We start from the raw sequence: 19,926 nt of genomic DNA, 5'->3' as shown, positions 1-19,926 counted from the left end.
ACACAGTAGCAATTCCAACCCTCCCCTGTCTGCCTGCTAATTATTTGCTTTTAAGTATGCTTACAGACCCTGGCTGTGGCCTTACCACAAGTAATACAGTTTGACAAAGAAAACCCAAGGGAGCACATCACCTGTTAACTCTTACCAGCCTACAGGCATGTGCGTTTTGAATCCTCTTAACCTCTACAGCTCCAGGAATTTCACACATTTATATATATATATATATATATATATATATATATATATATATATAAACTATAATACCAAATAATACCAAAGCAGAATACATCCACGTAGGGGCAGCATCAATCATTTTATGCTGATGTAAATAGTTATAAACTGGGCCAGACTACAGTGGAGATAGCGAGGCGGCCCTGGCGCTTTAAGGCCAGCTTCCGCCACATGGCGTAAGTGCTGCCAATGGCTGGATACGACAATCTGCACATTACGTTTTTATGTTCAGGTATCATGTGGCCGGGCGTATGTAGCCGGAGGCCGCACACTGTAGCACCCGATCAGGTGAGTATGGAGAGATATTGGCCAGCAGCCCACCGAGCGTTTGCCCGGTGTGCCTGTCCGGGTCTGCTTACAAAGCAGTCTCAATGCATGGCAGCAATTATAGTTGGCAGCATACATTATTGGATGGTCATATTAGTAATTGGATAGCAATAGTATTGATTGGGTATGTGAAGGTTTATGTTAATGTCCTTGTGTTGCTTTGGTTAAGTTACTTAACTATCATTGAATAACATCCACCGTCATGTCAGAAGAGAAGGGCCGTTTGGACTAATCTTATTATAGACAAAAAAAAGTTGTAAAGAAAATGCAGCCTCACTAATTTACCTTTTAATGCACCAATATGAAGCTAGAAATATGGAATCACTGTCACGAAAAACAAATGAAAAGGACATTTTTTATCTATGATACGTTCACCGTCTGTTTTTGGCAAACAAACTCCAACTAAAAAATCAATCAGGAATAATATTGATCTTTACAGGTAGAAGTGCAAATAATTAAAATATGACCTTGCGTATTTCCTGTATAATCTCTACATCTTTTTTTATATTTCATATTTCCATTACCTCTAAACCCAACACATCTCTGATAGATTGTAGGCTCGCTCTGCCATTCTTTAAATTGTACTGTAATGCAACCCAAGGTTTATCATATTCTTCAATGGCCAAGTCGCCAACCTCTTAGTGTTACCTCTTTACAACAAGGTGGATATGACCAGTTTTTTAGACAGTGCCTGAAAATTGTACTTGTACCCCAGCTGTCTTAGCCAGTGTCCTGATCATCGCTGCTTCTGGCAACCCTAGATATAATGTAACAATACCACCCATGCAGTGTGGAAATACCTGCTAGTGTTCCAGTATTGCAAGGTAAATATGACACACCACCCAAGGCATATCTCAATGTTTGTGGCACAATCCCTGGTAGCTGCCCCAATTTCCTATTTTTGAATGCAGAGGGGATCATGGGCCAGATAGGGACATCATCTGATCTCCCATGGGGCTGTAAACTAAATGGAGGGCTGTGCTGGGACAGCACATACCTCGGCTGACGTTTCCACGTGGCCACCTTGTGATGCTTTGAAGCTGACCATTGCTAGATGGTTCTTCCTGTAAGGTTGCTGGATGGCCACAGCCCAGTCAGCCTACTTTTGGTGTCTCCCCTTGCCATGAATGCCTCTTGCCATATACCCCAACACAGATTCCGATTTGGACACCGGATATGTTGGGGGTATACAGTGGGGTAAAAAAACACCAATCTTTCATCTCCACAACCGACCTATTTGCACAATGGAGGCTGTGAACCACTACCAACAACCTCTGGGTCACTTTCCTTTTTGGTCAAGCCCCCTCCCCACCCAATTCCCCCCCTACTGCCAGCCCATTTAAGATTGTTTGATGCTAGCTCCACCCATTGCACAACTAGCTCCACCTCTACATAAAGATACCCCCGCCCACTCGGAGAGTAGGGAGCACACTCTGCTGTGTGGATATAATATAGCACGTTCACTCTGCTCTGGTTGTACAATGGAGTACTGATACTTTGTTGTGTGTTTATAATGTGGTACCGATACTGTGACATGCACACATGATGAAGTACTGATACTGTGACACATATACAACTTAATACTAACATTCCAAAAAATGTAATGTTATGCTGAGTACAATGAAAGTACTGAACATTGATACTCTGCTATGTGCATATTCTCATTTTCATTATTTAAATAGCACTTCCAGCTTCCACAGTGCTTTGATACCAATACTCTCCTTGTGCATATTCTGCACGGCTGATCACCTCCTTTAACCCCTTAAGGACAATGGGCAGTGCCAAAACCCATTGAAAACAATGCATTTTGAGCCCGTACATGTACAGGCTTTGTCATTAAGGGGCTATACATCCCAGGGATTTGTATACAAACAATATTGATGCAATTCATTGTACTTTGTCACCTTTACTGTGGATGTTAAATGTCTTGCAGGGCCCTCCATGCATCAATGCATTCAGCACATGATTAACTTACTAAAACTTACTATATCAAATTATGTTATTCTTCTTATTGTGTTTCTTACCCATATGTGTTGAGTTCCCTTGTGGTCTTGCCTACACTGGCTGTTTGATGGTACAGCCCTGACTTCTCCTCTGTGTGGCCTTCCCATGAGAGGAGGCCCTGCACCGATGTTGGTTTGCATTGACTGTATATTCTATCAGCTGCGTATAAGGTGGGCAGGTTGTATATTAAAGAGCATTCTGATACTTCAAGGCTTGTCATTCTGGGACTCTGGTTTACCTGCCCTACCAGCTGTTTCCCGTCTTTCTTCATCCCTCTCCACCTCCCCAGGTATCACCTGTCACTCAAACATATGTTCTCTCGCTGTAAGGTGAGGACACTTCAAAAGCTGCAAGTTCCCCCAAGAGAAGACTCCTCCAGCTCTGCTCCCTCCACTTTATTCCATCCCATCTGTGTCCTAATTTTCCCATTCTCTGGTGGACGAGCAGGGTGAGCATCAGGGTCTGAAGATAATTGTTGTTTGTTTTTAGCATTCATAAACACTTTACCTATTCCCTGCCAGATGAAGCTTTAAATTCCTTTTTTAATATTTTAATAATATAGGTCACTGGAATGATGTACTTTCTTGAATTCAGGGTAATAAAGACTCACCATTTAACCAAGAACATACAAAAAAACAACAATTTGTAGGGGGGACATTGCGCTTCATTCAATGGCCCATCTAACCCTTTACTGTCAGTAAAGGTTGTTGAAATTCAGGGCTGGACTGGCAATGACAAGGTGGCCCTGGCATTTAAAGGCCAGTGGCCATTAAATCACTTAGCAAGAGGCATATCCAGCCACTGAATGCAAACTGCAGCACCTGATTTGCCGCTGGAGCAGTAGATCAGGTGAGTGTGTGGTGCTGTGAGACAGTGACCCAGTCTGCCAGAAAGTCAGTCTAGACCTGTTCGTTTGCCAACTACTTGATTAAACCCCAAAGAGTAGTTGTGGATTTTAGACTGCGACTGCAAAAAAAAAAAATCAATAGAAAACAAAGTAATCAAATATGGAATATTAGTGCAATACAGGGTATTCCAAACAAACATTACCAAACATGCCATTACACCCCTAGGTATATACCACTTTGGTTGTAATGAGCTTCTGCTGTGGCAACAACTTGTACTAACATCAATTAAACGTTTTACGTTGATCTTAAAAACAGTGGAACTGCGTACTATGCATGCTAAGAAGATTTGGTCTAAAACCTGGGCAACAATAGCAGCAACTGACAAACCCAGATCTACTCCAGCATGACTTATAACTTATCCAGAAATAATCAAATCTATAGGGATATCAATGAGGCATGTAGGCAATACCGATGTGTTTAAGGCAAGGTGACTGGCTCAAATTAATGTCGCAGCTGCGAATGCGGGTAGGATTTCTATTGTAGCAATGTTTTCCATAAAATGCGACAAACCGACCAAAAAATGAACATGTCTAAAAACACACTATAAATGGTGGCACATCCTACGCATAAACACTTGTGGGTTTCTTTGCCGTGAAAGCAAAAAAAAAATGAACCATGACATCCTAAGTGGTGGTATAGCAGTATCGCTTCTGTATGTGTAACAGTTGAAGTTCTGTTAAAAGGTACCATTGTGGTGTTAGCGTGAGTTTAGGCACTGCATATATTGTGTGCTTAAGACACCTTTATATATATATATATATATATATATATATATATATATATATATATATATATATATATATATATATATATATATATATATATAACCCCAGTTGTGTTTAGCAGATATGTCTCTAGAAGAAGCCTGGAACTCATAGCTGATGATTAGGTTTGACTTAATGGTCTTCACATTGAGTTTCTTTGCTGGGGCATACCGATTGTTACTTTGCTATATTGCACATCAGGGCTTGGAGCTGCAGTTCTCAGCTAATATTATCTGTTTTCTGCCCCCACCTACTTGCCTGGGCAGCATTATTTATTAACGACATGCTCACAGCTAATGTTTGGTCTGAATTATTTAAATGCATCTTCATTTATCAATACACATAAAATGTTAAACAAAGAACACTGATTGTAGGCATTATTTAGCTGTAAGATTTTATGAGGCTTTTCCGACACACTGCTCCCATTCTGATTTATTAACCCAATATATTTTGTAATTATTTTATTTTCCTTCTTTTTTTTCCACCGTGGTAGGAAAATATATATAAAAATAGGTCGCTTTCTATGCTAAAAATGGGAGCCTATGAAGTGGTTAAAAAAAAAAAAAAGAAACAAACAATATTTGTAGATACACATATCTCGGTTGTGGCAAAGCTATAAATCAGTAGAGATCTGTGCTCAATTGTATGCATATATTAAAGCGGAAGTGTCACTTAGAATTGAAAACACATAAATATTTTGTAGACAGTCCTACAGATCACAATTGGGACTTTGCCGTTGAAGGGAAATATATCATTCTTTAGTTCTGAAAACACAAGGAGGGCTTAAAAAAGGCAATGTATAGAGGCACTTCCTCCACTTCATCCAAAGCTAACCAGAGCACGACATCACATGAGTATGTATGACATCACACATTGGACAACCATTTCTTGCGCATGTCCATTGGACCGCTATCAAAATGCAATATCTACATGGGCACCCTTTCTGATTCCAAAATGAAAACAGGAAAAAACTGGAGAGTACTACAAACTAGACTTGGGCGTCGTGGGGAAAAAAATCCACGAATACTCACCTGTTCCTGTGTTCGGTTCATGCGAATATTCGTGTACATTCTTCGTGTTCGTTTTTTTCTTCGTTTGTTGCCGTTTTTCTTAGAAGGGGTTAGTATGGGGTAACGCGGTACGCACTACGCATGCAGCTTTGGCGCCAGGATTTTAAAGGTCCGTACGAGCAACTCTATTGGTCCCCGGCAGGGCACCTGCACTTCATTGGTTGATGGCAGACCAGCCCCTGCTGGCGACCAACAGAGTCACTCATACAGACCTTTAACTCCTGACGGCGAAACTCTGCCAGGAGTTAAAGGTCCGTACATAGCAAACATTCTCCTTCTACTAGTATAAGTCCTGGAGTTAACTCACGGCAACTGCGTGTTGCCCAATCACACATATGTGCACGGGCAATTTTCAGTTAGCGAAAGCCCCACCACCTAATCATACATTAGTACCCCCCCCCCGAGCATCTCCTAAGCCTCTTAAGTGCGTATACTAAATGCACATTCAAAAAAGCAATAAAAGCACATAAATTATTAATTTGAAACATTCTGCCATCCTTTAACATTCTCCCCGTGTCCCTAATAGCTGATTTACACCCGATAATTACCGGAGGGTCTGACGTACCATATATTTTTATATACATCACATGATGTAGCGTAGCATAACAAGAATAATTTTAGAATACCGACTTTAATACAGAGACTGAGCACAATTAAAATAGTACCATAGTCATTTAGGTTGGGGGAAAAAGACACAAGTCCATTGAGGTCATAGCACTCCAAAGGAATGTGTTAGATCTCTTCTGGATGATGAGACGAGGGTTATTGCAATCCCAATGGGCACGACAAGCCAAGACTTGGCCTTCTATCCAATGATCTGGCAACGGAGGGTTCAAGCAAAAATGCTCCGCCAGCTGCCAATTCCCTCCAGCGAGAGATGGCTGTTGCGGACGAGCAAAGCTGCACCGTAGGGCCGGGAATGAGCGTTCCGCATGACGAGAGAGTCATTAGGCAATGAGCCATATTACAAAGTACTGTTATCAGGAGTAAAACAGACACGCTGGGTGTTATGAAGCACAGCCAAGTGTGAGCGATGCCTCCAGGGCTCTATTACACTGAGATAACCACACACCCACAGTGGCCTTATTGCCTTCATAAAACATCTTTATTACACGGAGGATTCCAATTTAAGTGTAACCCTTTTGATTCTGGAGGTGTAGCAACAGGTGCGGTACGGTTTTCACAACTAGGAGAACAGAGATGGAGCAAAGCGTGGTTCTTCTGAGAAGACAGTGGCTAAATACTGCCATCTTCTATGACTCAGCAATGCGAACATCCCTTAGGACTGGAGAAGCTGGAAAGGGGAAGCCTGCACCATGCTTTCTAATGAGGGTCTTGCATCAATGTGTCTGGGATTTATAGATCAGTCTATGTGAAAACCAGGGTCAATTTGTGGCTTTAGATTGCATTCGAAAGTAGTCGTCTATCAGGGTAAAAATAGCTTGTCTCTGCAATAAATAAATTAGCACACAGGACTAATATTCTCACAGAAACATAGAATTTAAAAGGCAATAAGAACCAATCCATCCCGTCTTGTCTGCCTTTTTATCCTGACGTAGAGGCTCAGAGCTTAATCAGTCCTTGGTCGTGTCTTAGATTCAGGATAGCTTAATATCCCAGGAAGTTTGAATTCCCTCACTGTATTATTAACTCATATCAGGCTGGGAGGCTGTTCCACCTATCTGCCACCCTATCAATAAAGTAAAACGTCCTTACATTGCCTCTTAGCCACTGACCCTCTCTTATCATACATGGATTTACTATATTTTCAATATAAAGCCTTGTCAAGGCCGGCCCATCAATTGAGCCGAGTGGGGCAACCGCTCCAGGCGGCACTTTTGAAGGGGCGGCACTTTGCTGCCCCAAGCCCTTTTATTTATTTTTTTTAAAGCCGAGAAGAGAGAGAGAGAGAGGGCGCCGAGTGGTTTTATCTTACCAAGCTGTCAGTACCCGCTCGGCGCCCCTCTCTCTCCTCTGCGAGCCCTCTAGCTCGGTCTTGGTGCCGGCTTGTAATGTTGAGCGCCGGAATATGACGTCATTTCCGGCGCTCAGCATTACAAGCTGGCACCGAGACCGAGCAGGGAGACTCGTCGCAGGACTGCTAAAAGATAAGTACAGGGGGGGGGGCAGGGAGAGGAAGGGTAGATAATGGGGGGGGGCAGCATTTTAAACTTCGCCCCAGGCGGCATTTTGTCTTGGGCCGGCCCTGAGCCTTGTAGTTATGTTACATTGAAGTCATGCACAGCTTTTCTCGCCCGCCTATATGTGCGTATACTGGCACTTTATCACACATTAAAGCACTTTATATTTATTCTTTGAGTGCGAAGCCTGAATACTTTCTTCTGCAGCCAAATATTTCAAAATTTGGCTCATCAGTCCAGAGCACCTGCTGCCATTTTTCTGCACCCTGGTTCCTGTGTTTTCGTGAATTCGGACACTTGGCCCTGTTTCCATGTCAATGGTATGGCTATTTGATTGCATGTCTTCCATGAAGACCACTTATAACCAGATTTCACTGGACGGTAGATGGGTGTACCAGGGTCCCACTGTATTCTGCCAATGCTGAGTTGATGGTACTGCTGGACATCTCCCAATTGCGAAGCGAAGTAAACATGATGTATCTTTCATATGCTGCATTAAGTTTCTTGGCCGACCACTGCGTCCTCAACATTGTCTGTTTCTTTGAGCTTCTTCAAAAGAGCTTGGACAACCCCTGTTTGCCTGATGCAGTGTAATTACCTTGTATCTTTTTGCTGTGCTAAGTCTTGTCATGGTGTATGACTTTTGACATTAAACTGTCTTACTCAGTTCTATTCCCCATACACATCTGTTTCCGTTTCAGTTAATGATTGTTTTTCAACCTACATATTAAATTGATGATCATTAGCCTCTATTTGGTATAATTCATGTACCTAACTGTATGCCTACAAAACCCATGACTATGTGCAAGTGTACCAAGAAGAATGTTGAATTTAGATTTTTCTTCTGTTCCCTCACTTTTCATTTTGTTAAATGATAAAAATAAACTATAAATAATGTCTATTTTTAAAATCATACTTACTTTACAGCATTTTTTTCACACTTGACTAAAGCTGTTGCACTATATATATTTTTAACAATGATTTATTTCCAATCTTTTATTGTCATCAAATTTCATCAAATTATATTTTCTGAAAATAAGCAAAACACAATGAATATCCTCCATCGAGATTTTATTGTTCACCAGTCATTCTTAAACCTACATGCATTGCACCAGACCACAATATAACATCAAATACATTTAGTTCTTTGATGATTTTACACCATGTAACATATTCTCAGAATAATAAATTGTCCTTTTTTTTAACCTATATATCCTCACTTAAATCTCTTCCCAAGAACCCCCCCCCACTCCACACAGGCCCTGAATGTCTGCCATGAGATGATTAGCTGTAACCCACATAATTAGCTGTTTACGACTCCTGGACATGTTTATACCATGTTGACAGACGGCCTCGGCCTCGTAGACCCTAACAACTATCTCATGACCCAAATTCCCCTGCCTACATCTGGCCTGGACACTGGACACTTTAACCCACTCTGCACAAAGTGCCTCCTTAACATCATTTTGCATGTTGTAATGCAAGGAGTGTTGCTTCACTACAGACTGATGAAAGAGATTATACGTCAGGTATGAGATCCTTGATTTATGAGAACCAGCAGATTAATGAGACCACTACACCATGAAAAGCACAGCCCCACCAAGATACAATTGCTTACAGTTTGACTTTAGGAGGCCATGTTGACATTTAGAAGACTACCTTTTGAGCCAGGGGCTAGTGCTTCTATGCATTTCTACCTATAGACCAGAGAAGGCTATATAACAGCCGAAATAGGACAATAGAGAGCTGCCACCCCAACAGATGGCCAGCTGCTGCTTTAGATAATGGCAGTAGGCAGAGAGGGCCAAAGTTAATGAGGCAAACTAAGGAAAGGATTCAGAGGTGTGATGTGCTGTTGGCTGCTATTTTGGCAAAATGTAAGGTTTATGGACTTATTATGCTAGTGAATATACAGCATGGCCAACTATCATCGACCACTGTTTTCACCTACCTAGATAAGAGCTGCTGAGATAGGGTTTAGATGCCTCGCGGTATCTGGGAATTTTGGTCACACTCAGGCTGGAGAAATGACTCAGAAGACGTATGGTCTATACTATCAACCAAAAGCTAAACCAAAGAACAAATTAAACAAAGAAAGCATAAGCAAACATCCTGCAGGTGTTTACTGATTGAGTACAGACAAGTTTTAATATCGTGGACTAAATATTGTTATATATAAATTGTATCTTTATTATCCTTTATTTATATCGCAACAATGTATTCTGTTGTACATGTACAATGAGGTTCTACAGACAAAATGACACAAAGCTTGCAGGGTCCTGCTCCCTATAGCAATTTGGTCACACTGTACCAGGGCTTATATGATAAAGTATATTGAAAATTATTATTGAAATCCATAAAACTAGTATTATTAATTGAACCTAACATATTGGCCAAGCTCATTATGACATCCTAGAGCTAGGGTGACCATTTTATTTCTGCCATGCAGAGACACACTATGAAGCACATGAGATCACACACACAGGTATATATATATATACACGTTAAACATACATTTTTAACTACATAATATGTACTTGCCTCTTTGAAGTAAAGACTGTGATTGAAATATGATTAGAAAATAACAGCTGAACGGCTCAGTTTCTTTAATATTAGCCCCTGCTGCCGATATATATTAATATTAGACCCTGCTGTCAATACATTTTATATTGATAAAGTTTCACTCTATGCAAGCATTTCCTTGGAACCCGCTCCACGCACCAAAAAATACGTATAGATCATATAAACAACACATAAAACAGCACTTGCATTTATAGATCAACTGAATAAGACATACAAACCTACATATATAAATAATGTATGAAAACATAGCATAGCAGGGATAGATTCATACACAAACCCATCTTTGCATGTATAGATCATGTGAAATTCACATGTGAAGGCATAGAATCAGACAAAAAATCCTGTATTTGCAGGTATACAATAATAATGTATGGAAACATGGCATTGCAGGTATAGATCAGCAGAACACACAAACCCAGCATTGCAGGTATAGATCAACTGGAAATCACATGTAAACTCAGCACTCAAATAAACACATGGACACTGCACTGCAGATATTGATCAACTGAATAAGACATACAAACCCTGTACTTGCAGGAATACATAAATAATGTATGGAAACATAGCATATCAGATATGGATCTACAGAATAACACACAAACCCAGCTTTGCAGGTATAGATCAATTGGAATTCGCATAAAAACTCAGCATTAAAGGTATAGATAAAACCTCATAAATTATGCTTGTGCCATCTTTGCCTTTCCACACATCATCAATTATACATCTATGATACACACAAACACTTTTACAGTCACTCACTAATTCACACTTTCATTCACATAATTAATTCACATAATAGGTTATTCTCTCACTCACACAAATCATTTACACATATTCATTAATGCATTCTCACAAATTTATTGTCTCCCTCATTCAGACAATTCATCCACACATTAATTCATACTCTCCCTCATTCAAGCAATTCATCCACACATTAATTCATACTCTCCCTCATTCAGGCAATTCATCCACACATTAATTCATACTCTCCCTCATTCAGACAATTCATCCACACATTAATTCATTCATTCTCTCTCTCATTCACACAATTCATCTACACATTAATTCATTTATTCTCTCACTCAATCTCACTCTTTATTTCAATATTCTTACTACCCTCTTCCTCACTATCTCCCTCTCTCACTTTCTACTCTCCCTCCCTTCTTTCTCATAATCTACGCCCTCTATTCTTTCACATAATCTACCCCCCTCTCCCTTCCTTTGAAGTTCACTTACCTTCCTAAAGCCATGCGGTGAGAGCACAAGGCCTCTGTCTCCCAGCTCTGCAGTCTGCCGCAGTGTGCATTGCTTCACTGCTGCTGAGCGCCAGAATATGACGAATATGAAAACTTTATGAGCCACCGCTCGGCGCCCCTCTCTCCCCTCCGCATAAAAAAACACGGCGCTTCAATTCCGGGACAATGCATTGTCCCCAATTGTGGCTGCCTGGGACCCGGGACTTAAAGTCCCATAGCGGGACTGTCCCGGGCAATCCGGGACGCCTGGTCACCCTACCTAGAGCTCGCATTGTGAAACTGTCAGGTTAGCTTAGAGAATCGGAGCAGAGCTAATATGTGGTCCTCCAGGAAGTCAATAAGGTACCTTATTCCATTAGCCCGGCTTTCTTTCTTTTGTAAGGCAAGTAATCTAGTTGGGCAGAGTAGTTCATAGCCAAGTGGTTCATATCTGCCATCAATTTCTGTTTTCTATGTTCAGCAAGGGTACTTGCCCAAGAACTTCACTTCCCTGGGCTGAAATTGATCAAATGATCTGTCCAAGCGGCCCATGCTCCCCACTGCTCCCAAAAGTGGGACAGTGCCTGAAAACTGTGACTGTGCTGTGAATAGTGCATTGAGCATTGGAAGATATTTGATTGGACTGTTTCATTTGTTTTGTTTGTTAGCTTTAGAATACATATTTCACATTCTAGCCTACCAGCAGTTGGGACTGCCCTGGGAAATGTAGGCCTATTTGCAGCTGTTAATTTGCCAGAAATGCTGCAGCAGGGAACAACGAACTAAAAGCTGATGATCAGGATTGTAAATGATCATCAGCTGAAGTAGAGTAATGTGGAGCATTCGTGCAGAAGCTGGATTTAGCTGCCAGTCACCATGCTGATCGCACTGTACGTTCTAAAATACCAGTGTGATCAGCTGGACCGGAATGTCAGCATGCGGGACAAGTCACCCAATCCTCAGTGAGACGCAGGAATCAATGTGGTCTCTGTAAGTGAATGAAATACGAGTCAAATGTTTAAAGGAACAGCATACTGTACAGTAAGTACTGTAATATGCATTTTTAGTGTTTCTGTCTAGGTTGTTGTGTGTGAGTGCAGTAAGTGTGTTTGTGTGTGTGCAAGGACCCACAGAGGGGTCTGGTGTGAGTGCAAGAGGGCAGTGAGTTTGTGTTCGCCTGTGAGTGCAGTGAGTTTGTGTGTGTGCGCATAGAGTAAGTATGTGTATGTGAGTGCAGGGAATGTCTGTGTGTCTGTGCGTGAGTGCAGTGAGTTCGTGTTTGCCTGTGAGTGCAGTGAGTTTGTGTATGACTGCAAATATATGTGGTGGCATTGTGTGTCTTCAGTCCTTTCTGTATTTTAACTTATTCATTTTGCAGGATAAAATACTAAACCGGTGTCCGATTAGCTGGCAGACAGTGATGGATCAGACAGTGGTAAGGCTTAAATTAAAACACATAAAATATTACTACATTACTACAGTGTTCAGTAGTCATGGATATATTAGATTATATAAACCCTGACTCACAAGCGCATACACACAGTGACACTAGCATGTAAATTGATCATGAAATCTATACACACACACAGATTGATTCCAACATGAACACACACACACACACATACACACGCTGTCTCCAGGGAAATAATATAGTGACAGTGGAAGAGCAAACTGAGAAAGTTCCTGGCTAAATTAACAATGCAATTACATTACACGACACAGAGGAAGATGGATGAGAAAAAACTTGGCCCGGATCCTCTTCTGTTTTCAAATTGCAATTTATTTGAGGGCTTTAATGGATGCCTTATTAAAACATCCAGGCATTGGTGAGCCCAGGCTCGCTGTCACCGCCAGTCGTGATTGATGACATCCTGAGCTGCTTCTCTTGCACATTTGCAGGGGGGAGAGCAAAAGCTGGGAATGAAGAAGGTTGGGAGGGGCTGTCTAAGGGGCTAGAAGGACCAAGCTCTGCTCATTGCTATTGATCTCTGTGTCCTACACAAGCAGCTAATTGCAGGGATCAGTCTTGTGTGGAAGCAGATGGAAGGTCGCCTACACTGAGCCGAGGACATCCATATCCCAGCTACAGGGAAATCACTGCTGGATATTAACCCATGAACCGATGACGCCTTTCAGTTAACATGTGAATATAGAATTCACGTGTTAACCGTTACATACCATGCCATGATATGCCAGCTGAGATTTTCTGTAGCTGGATTATTATTATTTGATTTATATAGCGCCTTCATATTCCGCGGCGCTATACAATGTGTGTGGGCACTCTGACCTTTCAGTTGCTTCTCAGAAAAGTTAGAACTTCTAATGGGAAGTCATTGCCATAAATGTTTTATTTTACAGTGTAAACATGAGCATGAATCCACTGGTGATTATTACAGCAGCCTTTAACCCCTTGAGTGCCGGGGTACGCACACATTTTACCTAGTGGGAAGGCAAGACAACTAAAGCTATTAATAGATACCTCCCTGAACACAAACTGCATCCTACGATGGTCAAAATACACACATTTTTGATGTTAACTCACCCTCCTTGAATAGGAAGCCCATGTAGGTGGCAGTACACAACATAACACAGGGTAATTACACATGAGAAAGAGCTACATTCCATACTAATGCTAAAGAAACAAAATATATAGGGAAAATTTACACAAGTATACCAACCATCCGACTATTCTGACCGAGGGAGGTGGGAGCTGTAATGCTCTCATCAGCCCAGTTTTTATTTTAAAAAAGCAAATAAAAAATAAGTGTTTTTTAATGATTAAGGAAACGGGGGATCTGTGATGTCATAATCACAGATTAAAGTAGGTAGCACTTTACGGTATAATAAAAGGGGAGGTACAATAGGTGCAGTCATGTAATAAATACATGTAAATTTACATAAATAACCTACAGCCATTCTAATCCCTACACGTAAACAGGGATCATACTTTTTTCACAATAGACAGTTGCCTCTTTAATGTTTATTGTACAGCACTGGTTAATTTGGTAGCAAGCAGCCATGTTAGGCCGCCAGCTACATGAACAGAATTCCACTGGGAGGGGGAAAATCGCTGCAGATACACAGCTTTATTATATTACAGAAGCGATCACGGAAAGGGGGCGCTAAAGTGTCAATACACATGAGATATGTGGTTGATATTCTTAGCCCACTTTGCCAACCTTCTATAGCACAAGTGGATGTCACTGGAAGGGTTAAAATTCACAACTAAGTTAACTAAGTTAATATAAGCTGCTCAACAGTGCTGAGAAAAAGTATTTGTGCTCGATTTCTTCTATTTTTAAATTTAAAAAATGTAAATATTGCATCATAAATATTAGATCATCCAACTAATTTTAACATAGATAACGCGAGTATACACAAAATGCAACCTTTATTGAAGGTACAGAGTTAATCAAAATCTATATCAGCTCCGGCTACCCAGATCCTACCGTTGTGGGATGCGGCCAGGACTGGGCACTGATGATGGTGGGCATTCCCGCTGACATTGTGGGAAACACCCCCATTTAAAGGAGAAATGAGCGGGGAGTGGGTTGTGTCAAGATCCTGCTCCAGGGATCCAGAGGATTCGGGTGTTGACCCGGAGAACTGGAGAAGCGGGGCTTTTCCCAGAGTTCTCCTGGGGAAACCCAGAGAGTTCACAGGTATGGCAATGACATGGTGGCCCTGGCAATTTAAAGCCAGCAGCCTTTGGCTGCACTGTCATGTTTCAACAATCCCATAGCGTGTGGTGTGAGTATGTGGCGCTGTCAGCCAGTGGCCACCAGGGATTTGCCCAGTGTGCCAGATGACCAGTCTGGGCATGCAGACAAGATTGAGATTGATTTGAAGCCTTGTGGCAATTGACAGTTATCCAAGATACCAGGGTAAAGTTACCACTGGGACTCCAGTAATACCCGACCCTACATAAGAGTGATAAACTGGGGAGACTGCGGCTAGCATGTATGCACAAACCAGTATGTGGAGAGAAAGGATACAATTACGTTAAAAGCAATAAAACAGTAGTAGATGAACCATGGGCTGGCAACCCTATACATAGTTCCATTGTACAGCGCTGCAGAATATAATGGTGCTATATAAATCAATAATATTAGTTCAGTAGTCACAAAACAGTGACTTCCACCCCAGCTTTCAAGGCAGACAGACAGTATAGGATTTAAGGTTTACCCAATTATGCACCAATACAGATAACTATAAAACAATATCCTCGGAGGCTTTAGCACAAATATTGCATCCAAAGATAGACCGCAACACCACTACACAATCCATCAGACGGGGAGTTTCAGTTTGCGAGGTTTAACTGCGGGTTCAATATCAACTGAAACTTTGCCTGATATTAATAAAACAGTCCCTGCGAATACTGCATTGTTTACATCAATCTTTGAATTAAAAGTAGAGGCAGACTGGCACGGCTGTGCAAAGCCGCTATGAGACACAAAGTCTGCTCTGCTTGTCTCCTCTTGTTGAAGCATTCTAATTTAGGACACGCACATGAAGAGAACAGAGGAGATTAAGTGGACAAAGCTTTCTAGAATGGAGGCTGTGTTGTACTATGGAGGCACGCTCTGATATGGTTGAATATGACCCATAGAATAACATTAATATTCTGCCATATACATATAAAAGGCTTGTCATCATGGGAACTGTTGGGCATGTCGGGCAAGGCCTAAGGCACAAGCAGAATGAAGGAGTCTGATTGGATGTTAAAGTTTAAGCTCCACCCACTATGACCAAAAATTGTTGCGGTCATCTGGTATTGCTCCTAAGTGTTGGGGATAGTGACGTTTTTTGCGTGCCACAAATGTTGTGGCATGACGGGGTACTGATACGGAGAGAATACATGGCGGGTGTTGTAGAATGGACAGGGGTGTAACATGGATATTTTGTGCATGGCAGTGGTGTGATTAAATGTATGACGTGAGACATGGATTCTTGTCTTGCCTCTTCTGTCTCCTTTCTAGACCCACTTCTCCATGGACCAGGCTTTCTCCACCAGAGGCCAAGAAGAGGCAAGAGAAGTGGTGCTGCAGAAAAGCAGACAGGGAAACAGTCAACAGAGAAGGTAGTGAGACATTGACAAGGGATATCCAGACTGAAGACCTCGAGACCCCATGAGAAGTGGCTGCCGGGCAGGACCGTCCCCCTTAAGTACAAAACCAAAGGGCTCCAAATGTACCCCGGGCTTCTTGAACCTGCTCTGCCTTACGGCCAGTGGACCAAGCTTTCTCTCTCACAAGTACTTGCTTGATTATGCCGCAGGTAATTGTGAGACTGAACAAGTTTAATTTAAGACCACAAAGCTACATTTCCTATTAATGGAACTATGCACCATGGGGCTACAAATACCATGGAGCGTAGCAAATACGCTGGGGCTACTTTTTTGTAAGAGGTGAAGACAAAGTACATGGCGCCTAGTTCTTAACTGGGCCAGTTTGTTGCACTAGCGGTAGATTTTCTTATGGCGTATGACCTGGGTGTGAGATTGAGAAGCACTAATACAGACTGTTTCTGCGCTTAACTCCATGTTGACCGCTTTACATCATTTGCATTTACAATTAATGAACACATTAAGAAATATAGTAAGGACATTCGTTTTTGTAATCCCAGGGAGCACTTACATATCTAAAACATGAACTCTGTGTTTTTTTTGTTAATGTATGCTACAGCAAGAGCCCTTGCATCCCCTTCTGAATCCAAGGTGTTAAAATAATAAACAAACAAGCAAGAAAAAGAGAAATGGGAAGTAAAGAGAAAGATATAGCCGGAGGCAAGGAGCGGTGTAAAATATGTATGAAAGCAGAAAGAGGATGGAGCGGTACATGGGATCCAGCTCTCAAACTGTTTGCTGAGCTGCAGGCTGGCTCCTTTAAACACTTAGTACAGAGGTGCCATTAATATTGTATGGCTCATGCGGGGAGGCTGCAAAGGCAAATGAGAGGTCCAAAACTAGGACCACAAACAGAGATGGGCTGCTTCAACTGGTGTTTAGATGCATGGCAGTGCCTAGGGGAAGGCTTGAGCCGTGGAGCTGGGAAGAGCTTTACAGTAGGGTAGGCATGCGATGATACTAGTGTTCTGGGGTATATATATCTATGGACTTGTTTCACGTGATAACCCTGCTATCACCCTGGTAGCCACAAGTGAGGTTTTAGTGATGCTCTTTGGAACTGTAAATACGTTGAGCTCTGGGTAATCGACGGACACAAGAAAATGACCAGCGCCTAATCCCTGCCAATGATACGTGCAAACAGAAATGAAGACAGAGACCTGTGAGCGGAAGAATGACAGCTCATTACTCCCAGAATATATTTCCCTAATGACAATAAATGCACAGATCCTGAAATGGACAGTCCATTAACCCCCTGTCCACAAAAAAGCTGAAGCTTTGTCCTGTGACTGATAAAAAGTCTAATGAAAGGGACTGTCTAAAGAATAGATCTCCAGCTGTTGATTTTCAATAAGACTTTGGAAATGGCTGTAAATCATGAGAGGCATAGTTCTGGAGCAACTAGACCTTTGGGACACCCAGCTTTGTGACATTCCTCCCTGGAGCAATAAACCAACATAGCTGTGGAAAATAGGAAGAGTAACATGAGATATCCCTTCCTTAGGCTTAAAGATAAAAGAAAAAGACGACTGTGCCCACATTGCCGTAATCCTGTTCTTGAATCGGTGTTGGCATTCTGGCAAATTATGGATGGCTATGCTGCGCCTACATACCTTACCCCAATGTCCCTCCATCAGCAATGGTTACTGTAGATTAGCAGAGCATGTCATTCTGTGACACTGAGGTTAAAACCACTTGGAGTGGATTTATTCTACCATATAATCTCAATCTAAGCCTCAATCATCACGGTGCGTTATAGGCATTCAAGAATCAATTTGTATAGGACCACCACCTTAACTCAACCACACTCCAAGTGTTTAAATCATTAGCACCACTGATCCCTTGATACGTAGATAGAGCCTGATAATCGTTAATACCGAATCCAGCATTTAAAGCGAATCTACAATAAACATGACTGGTTTATCCGGCATTAGTACTGGACAGTTGGTGGAACATGTGAATGGTTTGGGGCTCCACAGCTGTCCATCTGTTGTCAGACCTCACTATTAAAGTGATAATAGTAACTATTTACCCTTATACATATGCCCACTAAAGGCTAGCACACAATATTAAGTAAGGACAACTTGGTATTCATTACCGACATTTTTCTGCCTCAGACTCCCCCCATCTCTGTTTTTTCAGGTGTTTTTATTGTCGTTGTTATTTTTTACTTTATGTTAGGGGAATAATGAAAGTAAGATTTTTTTTTGTAATGATCTTCAATACTTTCAGCATTCTTTAGAGAAAAATAGAACAGCACAGCATCCTTTTATTTTTTGGCATCTAATATTCTACTACAACCCCCCCCTTCTGTGACCTGTCGGTCCAGCTTTAGGAAGAAGTCTATCCCCCCCGCGAGAGGGGCACGCAGCATCCGATGTGCTCCTCTGAGCATTAATAAAAGCCCTCCGTTAGCTTCATCTCATTACTCTACTACGAGTATTGACTTTGGCCTGCAGTCATGTATAGATGAAATGAAGATTTCTTGTCCTAAGTGATTACTCAGAATTACAAATCATTTCGCGAGTAATTCTACACCACAGCCATGCTGGCACCCTGCCCCTACACTCTGCTTCCATCCACCCCACAGTCCTGCATAGGAAGAAAACAAAACAGCCTTAAGACGATATTAAATGCCTATCATCTTCAGCAGGTGTTTTTGGAACCCTAAAGACTGCAGACCCTTAAAATTCTGGCATAACAATAAAAAAATAAAATGTTTCCAATTCAACCAATATATGTAAAAAAAGCGAGTCTAAAAAGATACATATTTTTTTAAATGTTTCTTCATAATCCTAAAAAAAAAATCACTTATTTCATTTTTTCTGGACAGACTAAGTAGTTTAGCTTTGCTTTGAGCTGGATGTCATAAGGAAAAAATATTTCCAAAAAAATGAACATTTAGGTAAAAATTCAAATATATGCTATTATTATTTACATGCATTTGCATACATGTTTAAATAGAAGTTATGAGCGCAAGCTATTGCTTTAAGCATTTTATTCACCATTTTAGTGTTTTAGTATATGTTTCGTTTTCCTAACATTTTCCAGTTGGGCAAAATAAAATAAGAAAAAAAATAAATATTTTTTTTTCAGTTTTTGTTTTTAAAAACAACCTGTAGGCTTATGGTTATTTTTTTCATTCAGTGTAATTATTTTGTACTATACCATACCTGGGGAACTGAGATATGTGGGAGAAGGTGGCAAAACAAACATATTAATGTATTAAATGTTGCTCTTTGGAAGGTAATGTAAATTGTAACGACTAGGGCCCTTCACCCCTGCTTCTGTTAGTATTTATTATCTGTCTGTTTTACCCATTGTACAGCACTGCAGAATATGTTGGCACTGTATAAATAAGACATAATAAAAATATGTATCCAGTGATAATGTATTTATGGGGGTTGCTGCCTAGGATCGACACAGGATGGCCTCCCTCCGTGTTGTACCATTTTTCTTTGAGCAGAACGCCGAGATATGACATCATATCCATACCTGGGAGATCTCCAGGTTATGACCGGAGATTCTGGGTGAACCT

The sequence above is a fragment of the Sceloporus occidentalis genome, unplaced genomic scaffold, assembly GCF_023333645.1.
Source record: "Sceloporus occidentalis isolate IW3139 unplaced genomic scaffold, rSceOcc1.0.p SCAF_100, whole genome shotgun sequence".
Taxonomy (NCBI): Eukaryota; Metazoa; Chordata; class Lepidosauria; order Squamata; family Phrynosomatidae; genus Sceloporus; species Sceloporus occidentalis.
This window is presented reverse-complemented; position numbering follows the sequence as displayed.